Below are 23,559 nucleotides of genomic sequence, written 5' to 3' on the forward strand. Positions count from 1 at the left end.
AATGACAGGATGTTTTAGCTTCCATAACCAACGGAACTACGAATTTTTTTTTTTCCTGGCAGTCAAATTTCGTCTCTAATTGCCATTACTTTGCAGGAATCACAGGTTTTAAAGTGTGGTGGTCATCAAGTCTGCTTCATATGCAGAACGTTCTGGGTTCAATACCCAGTGAAACCAATCTGTTTTCGGTGTTGAAGTAATTTCCTATCAACCTGTAAAGTATGAAATTCTTGGTTTCGTTGCCAAATGACAATACATTTTGGCTTCTATCACAAGGAGAACTACGATTTTGGGTTTCTTTTTTATTGAACATTTTAGCAGAAAACATAATCCCATATTATAAAAAAACCTGTTTGTTTTAAAATATATAGTTCCCATAAATACAAAAGCAAACGACTAAACTGTGTAGAAAAAAGTAACACATTCAATGTAAACTTCAATTTAAGCAATATCCCTTTGTAGGAATAAAACTGGTAAAATATGTAATAAAAATTGTAAATGTTTCATTACCAAAAATACTTTCCTTCAGCAATAAAAAGGCCCTGTCAGTCACAATTCTGCTCTGCTAGCCAATACACAGTAACTTTTCATCAGGATTCACAGTGTAGTGGTCATCATGTCTGCTTAACACGTAGAAGGTCATCACGTCTGCTTAACACGCAGAAGGTCCTGGGTTTAATCCCCAGTAAAACCAGTCTGTTCTTGGTGTTGAAATAATACCCTATCCAACTGCAATACATGAAGTTCTTGGCTTTGTTGCCGAATGACGGGATGTTTTAGCTTCCATAACCAACAGAACTACGAATTTTTTTTTTTCCTGGCAGTCAAATTTCGTCTCTAATTGCCATTACTTTGCAAGAATCACAGGTTTTGAAGTGTGGTGGTCATCAAGTCTGCTTCATATGCAGAACGTTCTGGGTTCAATACCCAGTGAAACCAATCTGTTTTCGGTGTTGAAGTAATTTCCTATCAACCTGTAAAGTATGAAATTCTTGGTTTCGTTGCCAAATGACTATACATTTTGGCTTCTATCACAAGGAGAACTACGATTTTGGGTTTCTTTTTTATTGAACATTTTAGCAGAAAACATAATCCTATATTATAACAATCCTGTTTGTTTCAAAATTTATAGTTCCCATAAATACAAAAGCAAACGATTAAACTGTGTAGAAAAAAGTAACACATTCAATGTAATCTTCAATTTAAGCAATATCCCTTTGTAGGAATAAAACTGGTAAAATATGTAATAAAAATTGTAAATGTTTCATTACCAAAAACACTTTTCTTCAGCAATAAAAAGGCCCCATCAGTTACAATTCTGCTCTGCTTGCCAATACACAGTAACTTTCCAGAAGGTTTCATAGTGTAGTAGTCATCACGTCTGCTTAACACTGGTTCAATCCCCAGTAAAAGCAATCTGTTCTTGGTGTTGAAATAATACCCTATCAAACTACAATATATGAAGTTCTTGGCTTTGTTGCCGAATGATGGGATGTTTTGGCTTCCATCACCAACAGAACTAATAATTTTTTTCCCCTGGCGGTCAAAACTCGTTTTCAATTGCCATTGCTTTACAGGATTTCACAGGTTTCATAGTGTAGTGGTCATCACGTCTGCTTCACACGCAGAAGGTTCTGGGTTCAATCCTCAGTGAAACCAATCTGTTTTCGCTGTTGAAGTAATTTGCTATCAACCTGTAATATATAAAATTCTTGGTTTCGTTGCCAAATGACAATACATTTTGCCTTCCATCACAAAGAGAACTACTATTTTGGGTTTCTTTTTTATTGTCCATTTTAGCAGAAAACATAATCCCATATTATAAAAATCCTGTTTATTTAAAAATATATAGTTCCCATAAATACAAAAGCAAACGACTAAACTGTGTAGAAAAAAGTAACACATTCAATGTAAACTTCAATTTAAGCAATATCCCTTTGTAGGAATAAAACTGGTAAAATATGTAATAAAAATTGTAAATGTTTCATTACCAAAAATACTTTCCTTCAGCAATAAAAAGGCCCCGTCAGTCACAATTCTGCTCTGCTAGCCAATACACAGTAACTTTTCATCAGGTTTCATAGTGTAGTGGTCATCACGTCTGCTTAACACGCAGAAGGTCCTGGGTTCAATCCCCAGTGAAACCAATCTCTTCTTGGTGTTGAAATAATACCCTATCCAACTACAATATATGAATTTCTTGGCTTTGTTGCCGAATAACAGGATGTTTTGTCTTCCATCACCAACAGAACTTTGAATTTTTTTTTTCCCTGGCGGTCAAAACTCGTCTCCAATTGCCATTGCTTTGCAGGATTTCACAGGTTTCATAGTGTAGTGGTTATCACGTCTGCTTAACACGCAGAAGGTCCTAGGTTCAATCCCCAGTGAAACCAGTCTCTTCTTGGTGTTGAAATAATACCCTATCCAACTGCAATACATGAAGTTCTTGGCTTTGTTGCCGAATGACGGGATGTTTTAGCTTCCATAACCAACGGAACTACGAATTTTTTTTTTTTTCCTGGCAGTCAAATTTCGTCTCTAATTGCCATTACTTTGCAGGAATCACAGGTTTTAAAGTGTGGTGGTCATAAAGTCTGCTTCATATGCAGAACGTTCTGGGTTCAATACCCAATGAAACCAATCTGTTTTCGATGTTGAAGTAATTTCCTATCAACCTGTAAAGTATGAAATTCTTGGTTTCGTTGCCAAATGACAATACATTTTGGCTTCTATCACAAGGAGAACTACGATATTGGGTTTCTTTTTTATTGAACATTTTAGCAGAAAACATAATCCCATATTATAAAAAAACCTGTTTGTTTTAAAATATATAGTTCCCATAAATACAAAAGCAAACGACTAAACTATGTAGAAAAAAGTAACACATTCAATGGAAACTTCAATTTAAGCAATATCCCTTTGTAGGAATAAAACTCGTAAAATATGTAATAAAAATTGGAAATGTTTCATTACCAAAAATACTTTCCTTCAGCAATAAAAAGGCCCTGTCAGTCACAATTCTGCTCTGCTAGCCAATACACAGTAACTTTTCATCAGGATTCATAGTGTAGTGGTCATCATGTCTGCTTAACACGTAGAAGGTCCTGGGTTTAATCCCCAGTAAAACCAGTCTGTTCTTGGTGTTGAAATAATACCCTATCAAACTACAATATATGAAGTTCTTGGCTTTGTTGCAGAATGATGGGATGTTTCGGCTTCCATCACCAACAGAACTAAGAATTTTTTTTTTTTCCCTGGCGGTCAAAACTCGTCTCCAATTGCCATTGCTTTGCAGGATTTCGCAGGTTTCATAGTGTAGTGGTCATCACGTCTGCTTAACACGCAGAAGGTCCTGGGTTCAATCCCCAGTGAAACCAGTCTCTTCTTGGTGTTGAAATAATACCCTATCCAACTGCAATACATGAAGTTCTTGGCTTTGTTGCCGAATGATGGGATGTTTTAGCTTCCATAACCAACAGAACTACGAATTTTTTTTTTCCTGGCAGTCAAATTTCGTCTCTAATTGCCATTACTTTGCAGGAATCACAGGTTTTAAAGTGTGGTGGTCATCAAGTATGCTTCATATGCAGAACGTTCTGGGTTCAATACCCAATGAAACCAATCTGTTTTCGGTGTTGAAGTAATTTCCTATCAACCTGTAAAGTATGAAATTCTTGGTTTCGTTGCCAAATGACAATACATTTTGGCTTCTATCACAAGGAGAACTACGATTTTGCTTTTGTTTTTTATTGAACATGTTAGCAGAAAACATAATCCCATATTATAACAATCCTGTTTGTTTCAAAATTTATAGTTCCCATAAATACAAAAGCAAACGATTAAACTGTGTAGAAAAAGTAACACATTCAATGTAAACTTCAATTTAAGCAATATCCTTTTGTAGGAATAAAACTGGTAAAATATGTAATAAAAATTGTAAATGTTTCATTACCAAAAACACTTTTCTTCAGCAATAAAAAGGCCCCATCAGTTACAATTCTGCTCTGCTTGCCAATACACAGTAACTTTCCAGAAGGTTTCATAGTGTAGTAGTCATCACATCTGCTTAACACTGGTTCAATCCCCAGTAAAAGCAATCTGTTCTTGGTGTTGAAATAATACCCTATCAAACTACAATATATGAAGTTCTTGGCTTTGTTGCCGAATGATGGGATGTTTTGGCTTCCATCACCAACAGAACTAATAATTTTTTTCCCCTGGCGGTCAAAACTCGTTTTCAATCGCCATTGCTTTGCAGGATTTCACAGGTTTCATAGTGTAGTGGTTATCACGTCTGCTTAACACGCAGAAGGTCCTAGGTTCAATCCCCAGTGAAACCAGTCTCTTCTTGGTGTTGAAATAATACCCTATCCAACTGCAATACATGAAGTTCTTGGCTTTGTTGCCGAATGATGGGATGTTTTAGCTTCCATAACCAACAGAACTACGAATTTTTTTTTTCCTGGCAGTCAAATTTCGTCTCTAATTGCCATTACTTTGCAGGAATCACAGGTTTTAAAGTGTGGTGGTCATCAAGTCTGCTTCATATGCAGAACGTTCTGGCTTCAATACCCAATGAAACCAATCTGTTTTCGGTGTTGAAGTAATTTCCTATCAACCTGTAAAGTATGAAATTCTTGGTTTCGTTGCCAAATGACAATACATTTTGGCTTCTATCACAAGGAGAACTACGATTTTGCTTTTGTTTTTTATTGAACATGTTAGCAGAAAACATAATCCCATATTATAACAATCCTGTTTGTTTCAAAATTTATAGTTCCCATAAATACAAAAGCAAACGATTAAACTGTGTAGAAAAAGTAACACATTCAATGTAAACTTCAATTTAAGCAATATCCTTTTGTAGGAATAAAACTGGTAAAATATGTAATAAAAATTGTAAATGTTTCATTACCAAAAACACTTTTCTTCAGCAATAAAAAGGCCCCATCAGTTACAATTCTGCTCTGCTTGCCAATACACAGTAACTTTCCAGAAGGTTTCATAGTGTAGTAGTCATCACATCTGCTTAACACTGGTTCAATCCCCAGTAAAAGCAATCTGTTCTTGGTGTTGAAATAATACCCTATCAAACTACAATATATGAAGTTCTTGGCTTTGTTGCCGAATGATGGGATGTTTTGGCTTCCATCACCAACAGAACTAATAATTTTTTTCCCCTGGCGGTCAAAACTCGTTTTCAATCGCCATTGCTTTGCAAGATTTCACAGGTTTCATAGTGTAGTGGTCATCACGTCTGCTTCACACGCAGCAGGTTCTGGGTTCAATCCCCAGTGAAACCAATCCGTTTTCGCTGTTGAAGTAATTTGCTATCAACAGGATTTCACAGGTTTCATAGTGTAGTGGTCATCACGTCTGCCTAACACGCAGAAGGTCCTTGGTTCAATCCCCAGTGAAACCAGTCTCTTCTTGGTGTTGAAATAATACTCTATCCAACTGCAATACATGAAGTTCTTGGCTTTGTTGCCGAATGACGGGATGTTTTAGCTTCCATAACCAACAGAACTACGAATTTTTTTTTTTCCTGGCAGTCAAATTTCGTCTCTAATTGCCATTACTTTGCAGGAATCACCGGTTTTAAAGTGTGGTGGTCATCAAGTTTGCTTCATATGCAGAACGTTCTGGGTTCAATACCCAGTGAAACCGATCTGTTTTCGGTGTTATAGTAATTTCCTATTAACCTGTAAAGTATGAAATTCTTGGTTTCGTTGCCAAATGACAATACATTTTGGCTTCTACCACAAGGAGAACTACGATTTTGGGTTTCTTTTTTATTGAACATTTTAGCAGAAAACATAATCCCATATTATAACAATCATGTGTGTTTCAAAATTTATAGTTCCCATAAATACAAAAGCAAACGATTAAACTGTGTAGAAAAAAGTAACACATTCAATGTAAACTTCAATTTAAGCAATATCCCTTTGTAGGAATAAAACTGGTAAAATATGTAATAAAAATTGTAAATGTTTCATTACCAAAAACACTTTTCTTCAGCAATAAAAAGGCCCCATCAGTTACAATTCTGCTCTGCTTGCCAATACACAGTAACTTTCCAGAAGGTTTCATAGTGTAGTAGTCATCACATCTGCTTAACACTGGTTCAATCCCCAGTAAAAGCAATCTGTTCTTGGTGTTGAAATAATACCCTATCAAACTACAATATATGAAGTTTTTGGCTTTGTTGCCGAATGATGGGATGTTTTGGCTTCCATCACCAACAGAACTAATAATTTTTTTCCCCTGGCTGTCAAAACTCGTTTTCAATTGCCATTGCTTTGCAGGATTTCACAAGTTTCATAGTGTAGTGATCATCACGTCTGCTTCACACGCAGAAGGTCCTGGGTTCAATCTTTTTATTGAACATTTTAGCAGAAAACATAATCCCATATTATAACAATCCTGTTTGTTTCAAAATTTATAGTTCCCATAAATACAAAAGCAAACGATTAAACTGTGTAGAAAAAAGTAACACATTCAATGTAATCTTCAATTTAAGCAATATCCCTTTGTAGGAATAAAACTGGTAAAATATGTAATAAAAATTGTAAATGTTTCATTACCAAAAACACTTTTCTTCAGCAATAAAAAGGCCCTGTCAGTTACAATTCTGCTCTGCTTGCCAATACAAAGTAACTTTCCAGAAGGTTTCATAGTGTAGTAGTCATCACGTCTGCTTAACACTGGTTCAATCCCCAGTAAAAGCAATCTGTTCTCGGTGTTGAAATAATACCCTATCAAACTACAATATATGAAGTTCTTGGCTTTGTTGCCGAATGATGGGATGTTTTGGCTTCCATCACCAACAGAACTAATATTTTTTTTCCCCTGGCGGTCAAAACTCGTTTTCAATTGCCATTGCTTTGCAGGATTTCACAGGTTTCATAGTGTAGTGGTCATCACGTCTGCTTCACACGCAGAAGGTCCTGGGTTCAATCCCCAGTGAAACCAATCAGTTTTCGCTGTTGAAGTAATTTGCTATCAACAGGATTTCACAGGTTTTATAGTGTAGTGGTCATCACGTTTGCTTAACACGCAAAAGGTCCTGGGTTTAATCCCCAGTAAAAATCAGTCTGTTCTTGGTGTTGAAATAATACCCTATCCAACTGCAATACATGAAGTTCTTGCCTTTGTTGCCGAATGACGGGATGTTTTAGCTTCCATAACCAACACAACTACGAATTTTTTTTTTCCTGGCAGTCAAATTTCGTCTCTAATTGCCATTACTTTGCAGGAATCACCGGTTTTAAAGTGAGGTGGTCATCAAGTTTGCTTCATATGCAGAACGTTCTGGGTTCAATACCCAGTGAAACCAATCTGTTTTCGGTGTTATAGTAATTTCCTATTAACCTGTAAAGTATGAAATTCTTGGTTTCGTTGCCAAATGACAATACATTTTGGCTTCTACCACAAGGAGAACTACGATTTTGGGTTTCTTTTTTATTGAACATTTTAGCAGAAAACATAATCCCATATTATAACAATCATGTGTGTTTCAAAATTTATAGTTCCCATAAATACAAAAGCAAACGATTAAACTGTGTAGAAAAAAGTAACACATTCAATGTAAACTTCAATTTAAGCAATATCCCTTTGTAGGAATAAAACTGGTAAAATATGTAATAAAAATTGTAAATGTTTCATTACCAAAAACACTTTTCTTCAGCAATAAAAAGGCCCCATCAGTTACAATTCTGCTCTGCTTGCCAATACACAGTAACTTTCCAGAAGGTTTCATAGTGTAGTAGTCATCACATCTGCTTAACACTGGTTCAATCCCCAGTAAAAGCAATCTGTTCTTGGTGTTGAAATAATACCCTATCAAACTACAATATATGAAGTTCTTGGCTTTGTTGCCGAATGATGGTATGTTTTGGCTTCCATCACCAACAGAACTAATAATTTTTTTCCCCTGGCGGTCAAAACTCGTTTTCAATTGCCATTGCTTTGCAGGATTTCACAGGTTTCATAGTGTAGTGGTCATCACGTCTGCTTCACACGCAGAAGGTCCTGGGTTCAATCCCCAGTGAAACCAATCCGTTTTCGCTGTTGAAGTAATTTGCTATCAACAGGATTTCACAGGTTTCATAGTGTAGTGGTCATCACGTCTGCTTAACACGCAGAAGGTCCTGGGTTTAATCCCCAGTAAAACCAGTCTGTTCTTGGTGTTAAAATAATACCCTATCCAACTGCAATACATGAAGTTCTTGGCGTTGTTGCCGAATGACAGGATGTTTTAGCTTCTATAACCAACAGAACTACGAATTTTTTTTTTTCCTGGCAGTCAAATTTCGTCTCTAATTGCCATTACTTTGCAGGAATTGCAGGTTTTAAAGTGTGGTGGTCATCAAGTCTGCTTCATATGCAGAACGTTCTGGGTTCAATACCCAGTGAAACCAATCTGTTTTCGGTGTTGAAGTAATTTCCTATCAACCTGTAAAGTATGAAATTCTTGGTTTCGTTGCCAAATGACAATACATTTTGGCTTCTATCACAAGGAGAACTACGATTTTGGGTTTCTTTTTTATTGAACATTTTAGCAGAAAACATAATCCCATATTATAACAATCCTGATTGTTTCAAAATTTATAGTTCCCATAAATACAAAAGCAAACGATTAAACTGTGTAGAAAAAAGTAACACATTCAATGTAAACTTCAATTTAAGCAATATCCCTTTGTAGGAATAAAACTCGTAAAATATGTAATAAAAATTGGAAATGTTTCATTACCAAAAATACTTTCCTTCAGCAATAAAAAGGCCCTGTCAGTCACAATTCTGCTCTGCTAGCCAATACACAGTAACTTTTCATCAGGATTCATAGTGTAGTGGTCATCATGTCTGCTTAACACGTAGAAGGTCCTGGGTTTAATCCCCAGTAAAACCAGTCTGTTCTTGGTGTTGAAATAATACCCTATCAAACTACAATATATGAAGTTCTTGGCTTTGTTGCAGAATGATGGGATGTTTTGGCTTCCATCACCAACAGAACTAAGAATTTTTTTTTTTTCCCTGGCGGTCAAAACTCGTCTCCAATTGCCATTGCTTTGCAGGATTTCACAGGTTTCATAGTGTAGTGGTCATCACGTCTGCTTAACATGCAGAAGGTCCTGGGTTCAATCCCCAGTGAAACCAGTCTCTTCTTGGTGTTGAAATAATACCCTATCCAACTGCAATACATGAAGTTCTTGGCTTTGTTGCCGAATGATGGGATGTTTTAGCTTTCATAACCAACAGAACTTCGAATTTTTTTTTTTTCCTGGCAGTCAAATTTCATCTCTAATTGCCATTACTTTGCAGGAATCACAGGTTTTAAAGTGTGGTGGTCATCAAGTCTGCTTCATATGCAGAACGTTCTGGGTTCAATACCCAGTGAAACCAATCTTTTTTCGGTGTTGAAGTAATTTCCTATCAACCTGTAAAGTATGAAATTCTTGGTTTCGTTGCCAAATGACAATACATTTTGGCTTCTATCACAAGGAGAACTACGATTTTGCGTTTCTTTTTTATTGAACATTTTAGCAGAAAACATAATCCCATATTATAACAATCCTGTTTGTTTCAAAATTTATAGTTCCCATAAATACAAAAGCAAACGATTAAACTGTGTTGAAAAAAGTAACACATTCAATGTAAACTTCAATTTAAGCAATATCCCTTTGTAGGAATAAAACTGGTAAAATATGTAATAAAAATTGTAAATGTTTCATTACCAAAAACACTTTTCTTCAGCAATAAAAAGGCCCCATCAGTTACAATTCTGCTCTGCTTGCCAATACACAGTAACTTTCCAGAAGGTTTCATAGTATAGTAGTCATCACATCTACTTAACACGCAGAAAGTCCTGGGTTTAATCCCCAGTAAAACCAGTCTGTTCTTGGTGTTGAAATAATACCTTATCCAACTACAATACATGAAGTTCTTGGCTTTGTTGCCGAATAACAGGATGTTTTGTCTTCCATCACCAACAGAACTTTGAATTTTTTTTTTTTCCCTGGCGGTCAAAACTCGTCTCCAATTGCCATTGCTTTGCAGGATTTCACAGGTTTCATAGTGTAGTGGTTATCATGTCTGCTTAACACGCAGAAGGTCCTGGGTTCAATCCCCAGTGAAACCAGTCTCTTCTTGGTGTTGAAATAATACCCTATCCAACTGCAATACATGAAGTTCTTGGCTTTGTTGACGAATGACGGGATGTTTTAGCTTCCATAACCAACGGAACTACGAATTTTTTTTTTTTCCTGGCAGTCAAATTTCGTCTCTAATTGCCATTACTTTGCAGGAATCACAGGTTTTAAAGTGTGGTGGTCATTAAGTCTGCTTCATATGCAGAATGTTCTGGGTTCAATACCCAGTGAAACCAATCTGTTTTCGGTGTTGAAGTAATTTCCTATCAACCTGTAAAGTATGAAATTCTTGGTTTCGTTGCCAAATGACAGTACATTTTGGCTTCTATCACAAGGAGAACTACGATTTTGGGTTTCTTTTTTATTGAACATTTTAGCAGAAAACATAATCCCATATTATAACAATCCTGTTTGTTTCAAAATTTATAGTTCCCATAAATACAAAAGCAAACGATTAAACTGTGTAGAAAAAAGTAACACATTCAATGTAATCTTCAATTTAAGCAATATCCCTTTGTAGGAATAAAACTCGTAAAATATGTAATAAAAATTGTAAATGTTTCATTACCAAAAACACTTTTCTTCAGCAATAAAAAGGCCCCATCAGTTACAATTCTGCTCTGCTTGCCAATACACAGTAACTTTCCAGAAGGTTTCATAGTGTAGTAGTCATCACATCTGCTTAACACTGGTTCAACCCCCAGTAAAAGCAATCTGTTCTTGGTGTTGAAATAATACCCTATCAAACTACAATATATGAAGTTCTTGGCTTTGTTGCCGAATGATGGGATGTTTTGGCTTCCATCACCAACATAACTAATAATTTTTTTCCCCTGGCTGTCAAAACTCGTTTTCAATTGCCATTGCTTTGCAGGATTTCACAGGTTTCATAGTGTAGTGGTCATCACGTCTGCTTAACACTGGTTCAACCCCCAGTAAAAGCAATCTGTTCTTGGTGTTGAAATAATACCCTATCAAACTACAATATATGAAGTTCTTGGCTTTGTTGCCGAATGATGGGATGTTTTGGCTTCCATCACCAACATAACTAATAATTTTTTTCCCCTGGCTGTCAAAACTCGTTTTCAATTGCCATTGCTTTGCAGGATTTCACAGGTTTCATAGTGTAGTGGTCATCACGTCTGCTTCACACGCAGAAGGTCCTGGGTTCAATCCCCAGTGAAACCAATCTGTTTTCGCTGTTGAAGTAATTTGATATCAACCTGTAATATATAAAATTCTTGGTTTCGTTGCCAAATGACAATACATTTTGGCTTCCATCACAAAGAGATCTACTATTTTGGGTTTCTTTTTTTATTGTCCATTTTAGCAGAAAACATAATCCCATATTATAAAAATCCTGTTTGTTTAAAAATATATAGTTCCCATAAATACAAAAGCAAACGACTAAACTGTGTAGAAAAAAGTAACACATTCAATGTAAACTTCAATTTAAGCAATATCCCTTTGTAGGAATAAAACTGGTAAAATATGTAATAAAAATTGTAAATGTTTCATTACCAAAAATACTTTCCTTCAGCAATAAAAAGGCCCCGTCAGTCACAATTCTGCTCTGCTTGCCAATACACAGTAACTTTTCATCAGGTTTCATAGTGTAGTGGTCTTCACGTCTGCTTAACACGCAGAAGGTCCTGGGTTCAATCCCCAGTGAAACCAATCTCTTCTTGGTGTTGAAATAATACCCTATCCAACTACAATATATGAATTTCTTGGCTTTGTTGCCGAATAACAGGATGTTTTGTCTTCCATCACCAACAGAACTTTGAATTTTTTTTTTTTCCCTGGCGGTCAAAACTCGTCTCCAATTGCCATTGCTTTGCAGGATTTCACAGGTTTCATAGTGTAGTGGTTATCATGTCTGGTTAACACGCAGAAGGTCCTGGGTTCAATCCCCAGTGAAACCAGTCTATTCTTGGTGTTGAAATAATACCCCATCCAACTGCAATACATGAAGTTCTTGGCTTTGTTGCCGAATGACGGGATGTTTTAGCTTCCATAACCAACGGAACTACGTTTTTTTTTTTTTTCCTGGCAGTCAAATTTCGTCTCTAATTGCCATTACTTTGCAGGAATCACAGGTTTTAAAGTGTGGTGGTCATCAAGTCTGCTTCATATGCAGAATGTTCTGCGTTCAATACCCAGTGAAACCAATCTGTTTTCGGTGTTGAAGTAATTAACTATCAACCTGTAAAGTATGAAATTCTTGGTTTCGTTGCCAAATGACAATACATTTTGGCTTCTATCACAAGGAGAACTACGATTTTGGGTTTCTTTTTTATTGAACATTTTAGCAGAAAACATAATCCCATATTATAACAATCCTGTGTGTTTCAAAATGTATAGTTCCCATAAATACAAAAGCAAACGATTAAACTGTGTAGAAAAAAGTAACACATTCAATGTAAACTTCAATTTAAGCAATATCCCTTTGTAGGAATAAAACTGGTAAAATATGTAATAAAAATTGTAAATGTTTCATTACCAAAAACACTTTTCTTCAGCAATAAAAAGGCCCCATCAGTTACAATTCAGCTCTGCTTGCCAATACACAGTAACTTTCCAGAAGGTTTCATAGTATAGTAGTCATCACATCTACTTAACACGCAGAAAGTCCTGGGTTTAATCCCCAGTAAAACCAGTCTGTTCTTGGTGTTGAAATAATACCTTATCCAACTACAATACATGAAGTTCTTGGCTTTGTTGCTGAATGACGGGATGTTTTAGCTTCCATCACCAACAGAACTAAGAATTTTTTTTTTTTTTCCCTGGCGGTCAAAACTCGTCTCCAATTGCCATTGCTTTGCAGGATTTCACAGGTTTCATAGTGTAGTGGTCATCACGTCTGCTTAACACGCAGAAGGTCCTGGGTTCAATTCCCAGTGAAACCAGTCTCTTCTTGGTGTTGAAATAATACCCTATCCAACTGCAATACATGAAGTTCTTGGCTTTGTTGCCGAATGACGGGATGTTTTAGCTTCCATAACCAACAGAACTACGAATTTTTTTTTTTTTCCTGGCAGTCAAAACTCGTCTCTAATTGCCATTACTTTGCAGGATTTCACAGGTTTTAAAGTGTGGTGGTCATCAAGTCTGCTTCATATGCAGAACGTTCTGTATTCAATACCCAGTTAAACCAACCTGTTTTCGGTGTTGAAGTAATTTCCTATCAACCTGTAAAGTATGAATATCTTGGTTTCGTTGCCAAATGACAATACATTTTGGCTTCTATCACAAGGAGAACTACGATTTTGGGTTTCTTTTTTATTGAACATTTTAGCAGAAAACATAATCCCATATTATAAAAAAAACCTGTTTGTTTTAAAATATATAGTTCCCATAAATACAAAAGCAAACGACTAAACTATGTAGAAAATAGTAACACATTCAATGTAAACTTCAATTTATGCAATATCCCTTTGTAGGAATAAAACTCGTAAAATATGTAATAAAAATTGGAAATGTTTCATTACCAAAAATACTTTCCTTCAGCAATAAAAAGGCCCTGTCAGTCACAATTCTGCTCTGCTAGCCAATACACAGTAACTTTTCATCAGGATTCATAGTGTAGTGGTCATCATGTCTGCTTAACACGTAGAATGTCCTGGGTTTAATCCCCAGTAAAACCAGTCTGTTCTTGGTGTTAAAATAATACCCTATCAAACTACAATATATGAAGTTCTTGGCTTTGTTGCAGAATGATGGGATGTTTTGGCTTCAATCACCAACAGAACTAAGAATTTTTTTTTTTTTCCCTGGCGGTCAAAACTAGTCTCCAATTGCCATTGCTTTGCAGGATTTCACAGGTTTCATAGTGTAGTGGTCATCACGTCTGCTTAACACGCAGAAGGTCCTGGGTTCAATCCCCAGTGAAACCAGTCTCTTCTTGGTGTTGAAATAATACCCTATCCAACTGCAATACATGAAGTTCTTGGCTTTGTTGCCGAATGACGGGATGTTTTAGCTTCCATAACCAACAGAACTACGAATTTTTTTTTTTCCTGGCAGTCAAATTTCGTCTCTAATTGCCATTACTTTGCAGGAATCACAGGTTTTAAAGTGTGGTGGTCATCAAGTCTGCTTCATATGCAGAACGTTCTGGGTTCAATACCCAGTGAAACCAATCTGTTTTCGGTGTTGAAGTAATTTCCTATCAACCTGTAAAGTATGAAATTCTTGGTTTCGTTGCCAAATGACAATACATTTTGGCTTCTATCACAAGGAGAACTACGATTTTGCGTTTCTTTTTTATTGAAAATTTTAGCAGAAAACATAATCCCATATTATAACAATCCTGTTTGTTTCAAAATTTATAGTTCCCATAAATACAAAAGCAAACGATTAAACTGTGTAGAAAAAAGTAACACATTCAATGTAAACTTCAATTTAAGCAATATCCCTTTGTAGGAATAAAACTGGTAAAATATGTAATAAAAATTGTAAATGTTTCATTACCAAAAACACTTTTCTTCAGCAATAAAAAGGCCCCATCAGTTACAATTCTGCTCTGCTTGCCAATACACAGTAACGTTCCAGAAGGTTACATAGTGTAGTAGTCATCACATCTGCTTAACACTGGTTCAATCCCCAGTAAAAGCAATCTGTTCTTGGTGTTGAAATAATACCCTATCAAACTACAATATATGAAGTTCTTGGCTTTGTTGCCGAATGATGGGATGTTTTGGCTTCCATCACCAACAGAACTAATAATTTTTTTCCTCTGGCGGTCAAAACTCGTTTTCAATTGCCATTGCTTTGCAGAATTTCACAGGTTTCATAGTGTAGTGGTCATCATGTCTGCTTCACAAGCAGAAGGTCCTGGGTTCAATCCCCAGTGAAACCAATCCGTTTTCGCTGTTGAAGTAATTTGCTATCAACAGGATTTCACAGGTTTCATAGTGTAGTGGTCATCACGTCTGCTTAACACGCAGAAGGTCCTGGGTTTAATCCCCAGTAAAACCAATCTGTTCTTGGTGTCGAAATAATACCCTATCCAACTGCAATACATGAAGTTCTTGGCTTTGTTGCCGAATGACGGGATGTTTTAGCTTCCATAACCAACAGAACTACGAATTTTTTTTTTTCCTGGCAGTCAAATTTCGTCTCTAATTGCCATTACTTTGCAGGAATCACAGGTTTTAAAGTGTGGTGGTCATCAAGTCTTCTTCATATGCAGAACATTCTGGATTCAATACTCAGTGAAACCAATCTGTTTTCCGTGTTGAAGTAATTTCCTATCAACCTGTAAAGTATGAAATTCTTGGTTTCGTTGCCAAATGACAATACATTTTGGCTTCTATCACAAGGAGAACTACGATTTTGGGTTTCTTTTTTATTGAACATTTTAGCAGAAAACATAATCCCATATTATAACAATCCTGTTTGTTTCAAAATTTATAGTTCCCATAAATACAAAAGCAAACGATTAAACTGTGTAGAAAAAAGTAACACATTCAATGTAATCTTCAATTTAAGCAATATCCCTTTGTAGGAATAAAACTGGTAAAATATGTAATAAAAATTGTAAATGTTTTATTACCAAAAACACTTTTCTTCAGCAATAAAAAGGCCCCATCAGTTACAATTCTGCTCTGCTTGCCTATACACAGTAACTTTCTAGAAGGTTTCATAGTGTAGTAGTCATCACGTCTGCTTCAATCCCCAGTAAAAGCAATCTGTTCTTGGTGTTGAAATAATACCCTATCAAACTACAATATATGAAGTTCTTGGCTTTGTTGCCGAATGATGGGATGTTTTGGCTTCCATCACCAACAGAACTAATAATTTTTTTCCCCTGGCTGTCAAAACTCGTTTTCAATTGCCATTGCTTTGCAGGATTTCACAGGTTTCATACTGTAGTGGTCATCACGTCTGCTTCACACGCAGAAGGTCCTGGGTTCAATCCCCAGTGAAACCAATCTGTTTTCGCTGTTGAAGTAATTTGCTATCAACAGGATTTCACAGGATTTATAGTGTAGTGGTCATCACGTCTGCTTAACACGCAGAAGGTCCTGGGTTTAATCCCCAGTAAAAACCAGTCTGTTCTTGGTGTTGAAATAATACCCTATCCAACTGCAATATATGAAGTTCTTGGCTTTGTTGCCGAATGACGGGATGTTTTAGCTTCCATAACCAACAGAACTACGAATTTTTTTTTTTCCTGGCAGTCAAATTTCGTCTCTAATTGCCATTACTTTGCAGGAATCACCGGTTTTAAAGTGTGGTGGTCATCAAGTTTGCTTCATATGCAGAGCGTTCTGGGTTCAATACCCAGTGAAACCAATCTGTTTTCGGTGTTATAGTAATTTCCTATTAACCTGTAAAGTATGAAATTCTTGGTTTCGTTGCCAAATGACAATACATTTTGGCTTCTATCACAAGGAGAACTACGATTTTGGGTTTCTTTTTTATTGAACATTTTAGCAGAAAACATAATCCCATATTATAACAATCCTGTTTGTTTCAAAATTTATAGTTCCCATAAATACAAAAGCAAACGATTAAACTGTGTAGAAAAAAGTAACACATTCAATGTAAACTTCAATTTAAGCAATATTACTTTGTAGGAATAAAACTGGTAAAATATGTAATAAAAATTGTAAATGTTTCATTACCAAAAACACTTTTCTTCAGCAATAAAAAGGCCCCATCAGTTACAATTCTGCTCTGCTTGCCAATACACAGTAACTTTCCAGAAGGTTTCATAGTGTAGTAGTCATCACGTCTGCTTAACACTGGTTCAATCCCCAGTAAAAGCAATCTGTTCTTGGTGTTGAAATAATACCCTATCAAACTACAATATATGAATTTCTTGGCTTTGTTGCCGAATGATGGGATGTTTTGGCTTCCATCACCAACAGAACTAATAATTTTTTTCCCCTGGCGGTCAAAACTCATTTTCAATTGCCATTGCTTTGCAGGATTTCACAGGTTTCATAGTGTAGTGGTCATCACGTCTGCTTCACACGCAAAAGGTCCTGGGTTCAATTACCAGTGAAACCAATCTGTTTTCCGTGTTGAAGTAATTTCCTATCAACCTGTAAAGTATGAAATTCTTGGTTTCGTTGCCAAATGACAATACATTTTGGCTTCTATCACAAGGAGAACTACGATTTTGGGTTTCTTTTTTATTGAACATTTTAGCAGAAAACATAATCCCATATTATAAAAATCCTGTTTGTTTAAAAATATATAGTTCCCATAAATACAAAAGCAAACGACTAAACTGTGTAGAAAAAAGTAACACATTCAATGTAAACTTCAATTTAAGCAATATCCCTTTGTAGGAATAAAACTGGTAAAATATGTAATAAAAATTGTAAATGTTTCATTACCAAAAATACTTTCCTTCAGCAATAAAAAGGCCCCGTCAGTCACAATTCTGCTCTGCTAGCCAATACACAGTAAATTTTCATCAGGTTTCATAGTGTTGTGGTCATCACGTCTGCTTAACACGCAGAAGGTCCTGGGTTCAATCCCCAGTGAAACCAATCTCTTCTTGGTGTTGAAATAATACCCTATCCATCTACAATACATGCAGTTCTTGGCTTTGTTGCCGAATAACAGGATGTTTTGTCTTCCATCACCAACAGAACTTTGAATTTATATTTTTTTTCCCTGGCGGTCAAAACTCGTCTCCAATTGCCATTTCTTTGCAGGCTTTCACAGGTTTCATAGTGTAGTGGTTATCACGTCTGCTTAACACGCATAAGGTCCTGGGTTCAATCCCCAGTGAAACCAGTCTCTTCTTGGTTTTGAAATAATACCCTATCCAACTGCAATACATGAAGTTCTTGGCTTTGTTGCCGAATGACGGGATGTTTTAGCTTCCATAACCAACAGAACTACGAATTTTTTTTTTTTCCTGGCAGTCAAATTTCGTCTCTAATTGCTATTACTTTGCAAGAATCACAGGTTTTAAAGTGTGGTGGTCATCAAGTCTGCTTCATTTGCAGAACGTTCTGGGTTCAATACCCAGCGAAACCAATCTGTTTTCGGTGTTGAAGTAATTTCCTATTAACCTGTAAAGTATGAAATTCTTGGTTTCGTTGCCAAATGACAATACATTTTGGCTTCTATCACAAGGAGAACTACGATTTTGGGTTTCTTTTTTATTGAACATTTTAGCAGAAAACATAATCCCATATTATAACAATCCTGTTTGTTTCAAAATTTATAGTTCCCATAAATACAAAAGCAAATGATTAAACTGTGTAGAAAAAAGTAACACATTCAATGTAAACTTCAATTTAAGCAATATCCCTTTGTAGGAATAAAACTGGTAAAATATGTAATAAAAATTGGAAATGTTTCATTACCAAAAACACTTTTCTTCAGCAATAAAAAGACCCCATCAGTTACAATTCTGCTCTGCTTGCCAATACACAGTTACTTTCCAGAAGGTTTCATAGTGTAGTAGTCATCACGTCTGCTTAACACTGGTTCAATCCCCAGTAAAAGCAATCTGTTCTTGGTGTTGAAATAATACCCTATCAAACTACAATATATGAAGTTCTTGGCTTTGTTGCCGAATGATGGGATGTTTTGGCTTCCATCACCAACAGAACTAATAATTTTTTTCCCCTGGCGGTCAAAACTCGTTTTCAATTGCCATTGCTTTGCAGGATTTCACAGGTTTCATAGTGTAGTGGTCATCACGTCTGCTTCACACGCAGAAGGTCCTGGGTTCAATCCCCAGTGAAACCAATCTGTTTTCGCTGTTGAAGTAATTTGCTATCAACAGGATTTTACAGGTTTTATAGTGTAGTGGTCATCACGTCTGCTTAACACGCAGAAGGTCCTGGGTTTAATCCCCAGTAAAAACCAGTCTGTTCTTGGTGTTGAAATAATACCCTATCTAACTGCAATACATGAAGTTCTTGGCTTTGTTGCCGAATGACGGGATGTTTTAGCTTCCATAACCAACAGAACTACGAATTTTTTTTTTTCCTGGCAGTCAAATTTCGTCTCTAATTGCCATTACTTTGCAGGAATCACCGGTTTTAAAGTGTGGTGGTCATCAAGTTTGCTTCATATGCAGAACGTTCTGGGTTCAATACCCAGTGAAACCAATCTGTTTTCGGTGTTATAGTAATTTCCTATTAACCTGTAAAGTATGAAATTCTTGGTTTCGTTGCCAAATGACAATACATTTTGGCTTCTATCACAAGGAGAACTACGATTTTGGGTTTCTTTTTTATTGAACATTTTAGCAGAAAACATAATCCCATATTATAACAATCCTGTTTGTTTCAAAATTTATAGTTCCCATAAATACAAAAGCAAACGATTAAACTGTGTAGAAAAAAGTAACACATTCAATGTAAACTTCAATTTAAGCAATATCCCTTTGTAGGAATAAAACTGGTAAAATATGTAATAAAAATTGTAAATGTTTCATTACCAAAAACACTTTTCTTCAGCAATAAAAAGGCCCCATCAGTTACAATTCTGCTCTGCTTGCCAATACACAGTAACTTTCCAGAAGGTTTCATAGTGTAGTAGTCATCACGTCTGCTTAACACTGGTTCAATCCCCAGTAAAAGCAATCTGTTCTTGGTGTTGAAATAATACCCTATCAAACTACAATATATGAAGTTCTTGGCTTTGTTGCCGAATGATGGGATGTTTTGGCTTCCATCACCAACAGAACTAATAATTTTTTTCCCCTGGCGGTAAAAACTCGTTTTCAATTGCCATTGCTTTGTAGGATTTCACAGGTTTCATAGTGTAGTGGTCATCACGTCTGCTTCACACGCAAAAGGTCCTGGGTTCAATTACCAGTGAAACCAATCTGTTTTCGCTGTTGAAGTAATATGCTATCAACCTGTAATATATAAAATTCTTGGTTTTGTTGCCAAATGACAATACATTTTGGCTTCCATCACAAAGAGAACTACTATTTGGGTTTCTTTTTTATTGTCCATTTTAGCAGAAAACATAATCCCATATTATAAAAATCCTGTTTGTTTAAAAATATATAGTTCCCATAAATACAAAAGCAAACGACTAAACTGTGTAGAAAAAAGTAACACATTCAATGTAAACTTCAATTTAAGCAATATCCCTTTGTAGGAATAAAACTGGTAAAATATGTAATAAAAATTGTAAATGTTTCATTACCAAAAGTACTTTCCTTCAGCAATAAAAAGGCCCCGTCAGTCACAATTCTGCTCTGCTAGCCAATACACAGTAAATTTTCATCAGGTTTCATAGTGTTGTGGTCATCAAGTCTGCTTAACACGCAGAAGGTCCTGGGTTCAATCCCCAGTGAAACCAATCTCTTCTTGGTGTTGAAATAATACTCTATCCATCTACAATACATGCAGTTCTTGGCTTTGTTGCCGAATAACAGGATGTTTTGTCTTCCATCACCAACAGAACTTTGAATTTATATTTTTTTTCCCTGGCGGTCAAAACTCGTCTCCAATTGCCATTTCTTTGCAGGCTTTCACAGGTTTCATAGTGTAGTGGTTATCACGTCTGCTTAACACGCATAAGGTCCTGGGTTCAATCCCCAGTGAAACCAGTCTCTTCTTGGTTTTGAAATAATACCCTATCCAACTGCAATACATGAAGTTCTTGGCTTTGTTGCCGAATGACGGGATGTTTTAGCTTCCATAACCAACAGAACTACGGATTTTTTTTTTTTCCTGGCAGTCAAATTTCGTCTCTAATTGCTATTACTTTGCAAGAATCACAGGTTTTAAAGTGTGGTGGTCATCAAGTCTGCTTCATTTGCAGAACGTTCTGGGTTCAATACCCAGCGAAACCAATCTGTTTTCGGTGTTGAAGTAATTTCCTATTAACCTGTAAAGTATGAAATTCTTGGTTTCGTTGCCAAATGACAATACATTTTGGCTTCTATCACAAGGAGAACTACGATTTTGGGTTTCTTTTTTATTGAACATTTTAGCAGAAAACATAATCCCATATTATAACAATCCTGTTTGTTTCAAAATTTATAGTTCCCATAAATACAAAAGCAAACGATTAAACTGTGTAGAAAAAAGTAACACATTCAATGTAAACTTCAATTTAAGCAATATCCCTTTGTAGGAATAAAACTGGTAAAATATGTAATAAAAATTGGAAATGTTTCATTACCAAAAACACTTTTCTTCAGCAATAAAAAGACCCCATCAGTTACAATTCTGCTCTGCTTGCCAATACACAGTTACTTTCCAGAAGGTTTCATAGTGTAGTAGTCATCACGTCTGCTTAACACTGGTTCAATCCCCAGTAAAAGCAATCTGTTCTTGGTGTTGAAATAATACCCTATCAAACTACAATATATGAAGTTCTTGGCTTTGTTGCCGAATGATGGGATGTTTTGGCTTCCATCACCAACAGAACTAATAATTTTTTTCCCCTGGCGGTCAAAACTCGTTTTCAATTGCCATTGCTTTGCAGGATTTCACAGGTTTCATAGTGTAGTGGTCATCACGTCTGCTTCACACGCAGAAGGTCCTGGGTTCAATCCCCAGTGAAACCAATCCGTTTTCGCTGTTGAAGTAATTTGCTATCAACAGGATTTCACAGGTTTCATAGTGTAGTGGTCATCACGTCTGCTTAACACGCAGAAGGTCCTGGGTTTAATCCCCAGTAAAACCAGTCTGTTCTTGGTGTTGAAATAATACCCTATCCAACTGCAATACATGAAGTTCTTGGCTTTGTTGCAGAATGACGGGATGTTTTAGCTTCCATAACCAACAGAACTACGAAATTTTTTTTTCCTGGCAGTCAAATTTCGTCTCTAATTGCCATTACTTTGCAGGAATCACAGGTTTTAAAGTGTGATGGTCATCAAGTCTGCTTCATATGCAGAACGTTCTGGGTTCAATACCCAGTGAAACCAATCTGTTTTCGGTGTTGAAGTAATTTCCTATCAACCTGTAAAGTATGAAATTCTTGGTTTCGTTGCCAAATGACAATACATTTTGGCTTCTATCACAAGGAGAACTAGGATTTTGGGTTTCTTTTTTATTGAACATTTTAGCAGAAAACATAATCCCATATTATAACAATCCTGTTTGTTTCAAAATGTATAGTTCCCATAAATACAAAAGCAAACGATTAAACTGTGTAGAAAAAAGTAACACATTCAATGTAATCTTCAATTTAAGCAATATCCCTTTGTAGGAATAAAACTGGTAAAATATGTAATAAAAATTGTAAATGTTTCATTACCAAAAACACTTTTCTTCAGCAATAAAAAGGCCCCATCAGTTACAATTCTGCCCTGCTTGCCAATACACAGTAACTTTCCAGAAGGTTTCATAGTGTAGTAGTCATCACGTCTGCTTAACACTGGTTCAATCCCCAGTAAAAGCAATCTGTTCTTGGTGTTGAAATAATACACTATCAAACTACAATATATGAAGTTCTTGGCTTTGTTGCCGAATGATGGGATGTTTTGGCTTCCATCACCAACAGAACTAATAATTTTTTTCCCCTGGCTGTCAAAACTCGTTTTCAATTGCCATTGCTTTGCAGGATTTCACAGGTTTCATAGTGTAGTGGTCATCACGTCTGCTTCACACGCAGAAGGTCCTGGGTTCAATCCCCAGTGAAACCAATCTGTTTTCGCTGTTGAAGTAATTTGCTATCAATCTGTAATATATAAAATTCTTGGTTTCGTTGCCAAATGACAATACATTTTGGCTTCCATCACAAAGAGAACTACTATTTTGGGTTTCTTTTTTATTGTCCATTTTAGCAGAAAACATAATCCCATATTATAAAAATCCTGTTTGTTTAAAAATATATAGTTCCCATAAATACAAAAGCAAACGACTAAACTGTGTAGAAAAAAGTAAAACATTCAATGTAAACTTCATTTTAAGCAATATCCCTTTGTAGGAATAAAACTGGTAAAATATGTAATAAAAATTGTAAATGTTTCATTACCAAAAATACTTTCCTTCAGCAATAAAAAGGCCCTGTCAGTCACAATTCTGCTCTGCTAGCCAATACACAGTAACTTTTCATCAGGATTCATAGTGTAGTGGTCATCATGTCTGCTTACCACGTAGAAGGTCATCACGTCTGCTTAACACGCAGAAGGTCCTGGGTTTAATCCGCAGTGAAACCAATCTCTTCTTGGTGTTGAAATAATACCCTATCCAACTACAATATATGAATTTCTTGGCTTTGTTGCCGAATAACAGGATGTTTTGTCTTCCATCACCAACAGAACTTTGATTTTTTTTTTTTTTTCCTGGCGGTCAGAACTCGTCTCCAATTGCCATTGCTTTGCAGGATTTCACAGGTTTCATAGTGTAGTGGTTATCACGTCTGCTTAACACGCAGAAGGTTCTGGGTTCAATCCCCAGTGAAACCAGTCTCTTCTTGGTGTTGAAATAATACCCTATCCAACTGCAATACATGAAGT

The 23,559-nt window shown here is 36.1% G+C and overlaps 17 non-coding genes across 17 annotated transcripts; all 17 read left to right on the forward strand.

Moving 5' to 3' along the window:
• The first annotated feature begins 2,074 nt into the window (after positions 1 to 2,074).
• On the forward strand, positions 2,075 to 2,147 carry TRNAV-AAC (transfer RNA valine (anticodon AAC)). Its single transcript has one exon. It is a non-coding gene; the product is annotated as a tRNA-Val (tRNA).
• Positions 2,148 to 3,304: 1,157 nt separating this feature from the next.
• On the forward strand, positions 3,305 to 3,377 carry TRNAV-AAC (transfer RNA valine (anticodon AAC)). The gene has a single exon. It is a non-coding gene; the product is annotated as a tRNA-Val (tRNA).
• A 3,522-nt stretch (positions 3,378 to 6,899) lies between these two features.
• TRNAV-CAC (transfer RNA valine (anticodon CAC)) lies at positions 6,900 to 6,972 on the forward strand. The gene has a single exon. It is a non-coding gene; the product is annotated as a tRNA-Val (tRNA).
• Positions 6,973 to 7,983: 1,011 nt separating this feature from the next.
• On the forward strand, positions 7,984 to 8,056 carry TRNAV-CAC (transfer RNA valine (anticodon CAC)). The gene has a single exon. It is a non-coding gene; the product is annotated as a tRNA-Val (tRNA).
• A 1,027-nt stretch (positions 8,057 to 9,083) lies between these two features.
• TRNAV-AAC (transfer RNA valine (anticodon AAC)) lies at positions 9,084 to 9,156 on the forward strand. The gene has a single exon. It is a non-coding gene; the product is annotated as a tRNA-Val (tRNA).
• A 909-nt stretch (positions 9,157 to 10,065) lies between these two features.
• Positions 10,066 to 10,138, forward strand: TRNAV-AAC (transfer RNA valine (anticodon AAC)). Its single transcript has one exon. It is a non-coding gene; the product is annotated as a tRNA-Val (tRNA).
• Positions 10,139 to 11,263: 1,125 nt separating this feature from the next.
• TRNAV-CAC (transfer RNA valine (anticodon CAC)) lies at positions 11,264 to 11,336 on the forward strand. The gene has a single exon. It is a non-coding gene; the product is annotated as a tRNA-Val (tRNA).
• A 416-nt stretch (positions 11,337 to 11,752) lies between these two features.
• On the forward strand, positions 11,753 to 11,825 carry TRNAV-AAC (transfer RNA valine (anticodon AAC)). The gene has a single exon. It is a non-coding gene; the product is annotated as a tRNA-Val (tRNA).
• Positions 11,826 to 12,984: 1,159 nt separating this feature from the next.
• TRNAV-AAC (transfer RNA valine (anticodon AAC)) lies at positions 12,985 to 13,057 on the forward strand. Its single transcript has one exon. It is a non-coding gene; the product is annotated as a tRNA-Val (tRNA).
• A 914-nt stretch (positions 13,058 to 13,971) lies between these two features.
• TRNAV-AAC (transfer RNA valine (anticodon AAC)) lies at positions 13,972 to 14,044 on the forward strand. Its single transcript has one exon. It is a non-coding gene; the product is annotated as a tRNA-Val (tRNA).
• An 892-nt stretch (positions 14,045 to 14,936) lies between these two features.
• On the forward strand, positions 14,937 to 15,009 carry TRNAV-CAC (transfer RNA valine (anticodon CAC)). The gene has a single exon. It is a non-coding gene; the product is annotated as a tRNA-Val (tRNA).
• A 2,824-nt stretch (positions 15,010 to 17,833) lies between these two features.
• On the forward strand, positions 17,834 to 17,906 carry TRNAV-AAC (transfer RNA valine (anticodon AAC)). Its single transcript has one exon. It is a non-coding gene; the product is annotated as a tRNA-Val (tRNA).
• Positions 17,907 to 18,799: 893 nt separating this feature from the next.
• TRNAV-CAC (transfer RNA valine (anticodon CAC)) lies at positions 18,800 to 18,872 on the forward strand. Its single transcript has one exon. It is a non-coding gene; the product is annotated as a tRNA-Val (tRNA).
• Positions 18,873 to 20,621: 1,749 nt separating this feature from the next.
• On the forward strand, positions 20,622 to 20,694 carry TRNAV-AAC (transfer RNA valine (anticodon AAC)). The gene has a single exon. It is a non-coding gene; the product is annotated as a tRNA-Val (tRNA).
• Positions 20,695 to 21,587: 893 nt separating this feature from the next.
• On the forward strand, positions 21,588 to 21,660 carry TRNAV-CAC (transfer RNA valine (anticodon CAC)). The gene has a single exon. It is a non-coding gene; the product is annotated as a tRNA-Val (tRNA).
• A 1,010-nt stretch (positions 21,661 to 22,670) lies between these two features.
• TRNAV-CAC (transfer RNA valine (anticodon CAC)) lies at positions 22,671 to 22,743 on the forward strand. Its single transcript has one exon. It is a non-coding gene; the product is annotated as a tRNA-Val (tRNA).
• A 692-nt stretch (positions 22,744 to 23,435) lies between these two features.
• TRNAV-AAC (transfer RNA valine (anticodon AAC)) lies at positions 23,436 to 23,508 on the forward strand. Its single transcript has one exon. It is a non-coding gene; the product is annotated as a tRNA-Val (tRNA).
• The last annotated feature ends 51 nt before the right edge of the window (positions 23,509 to 23,559 follow it).

This window comes from Anomaloglossus baeobatrachus, chromosome 2 (assembly GCF_048569485.1).
Source record: "Anomaloglossus baeobatrachus isolate aAnoBae1 chromosome 2, aAnoBae1.hap1, whole genome shotgun sequence".
In the NCBI taxonomy this organism is placed as follows: domain Eukaryota; kingdom Metazoa; phylum Chordata; class Amphibia; order Anura; family Aromobatidae; genus Anomaloglossus; species Anomaloglossus baeobatrachus.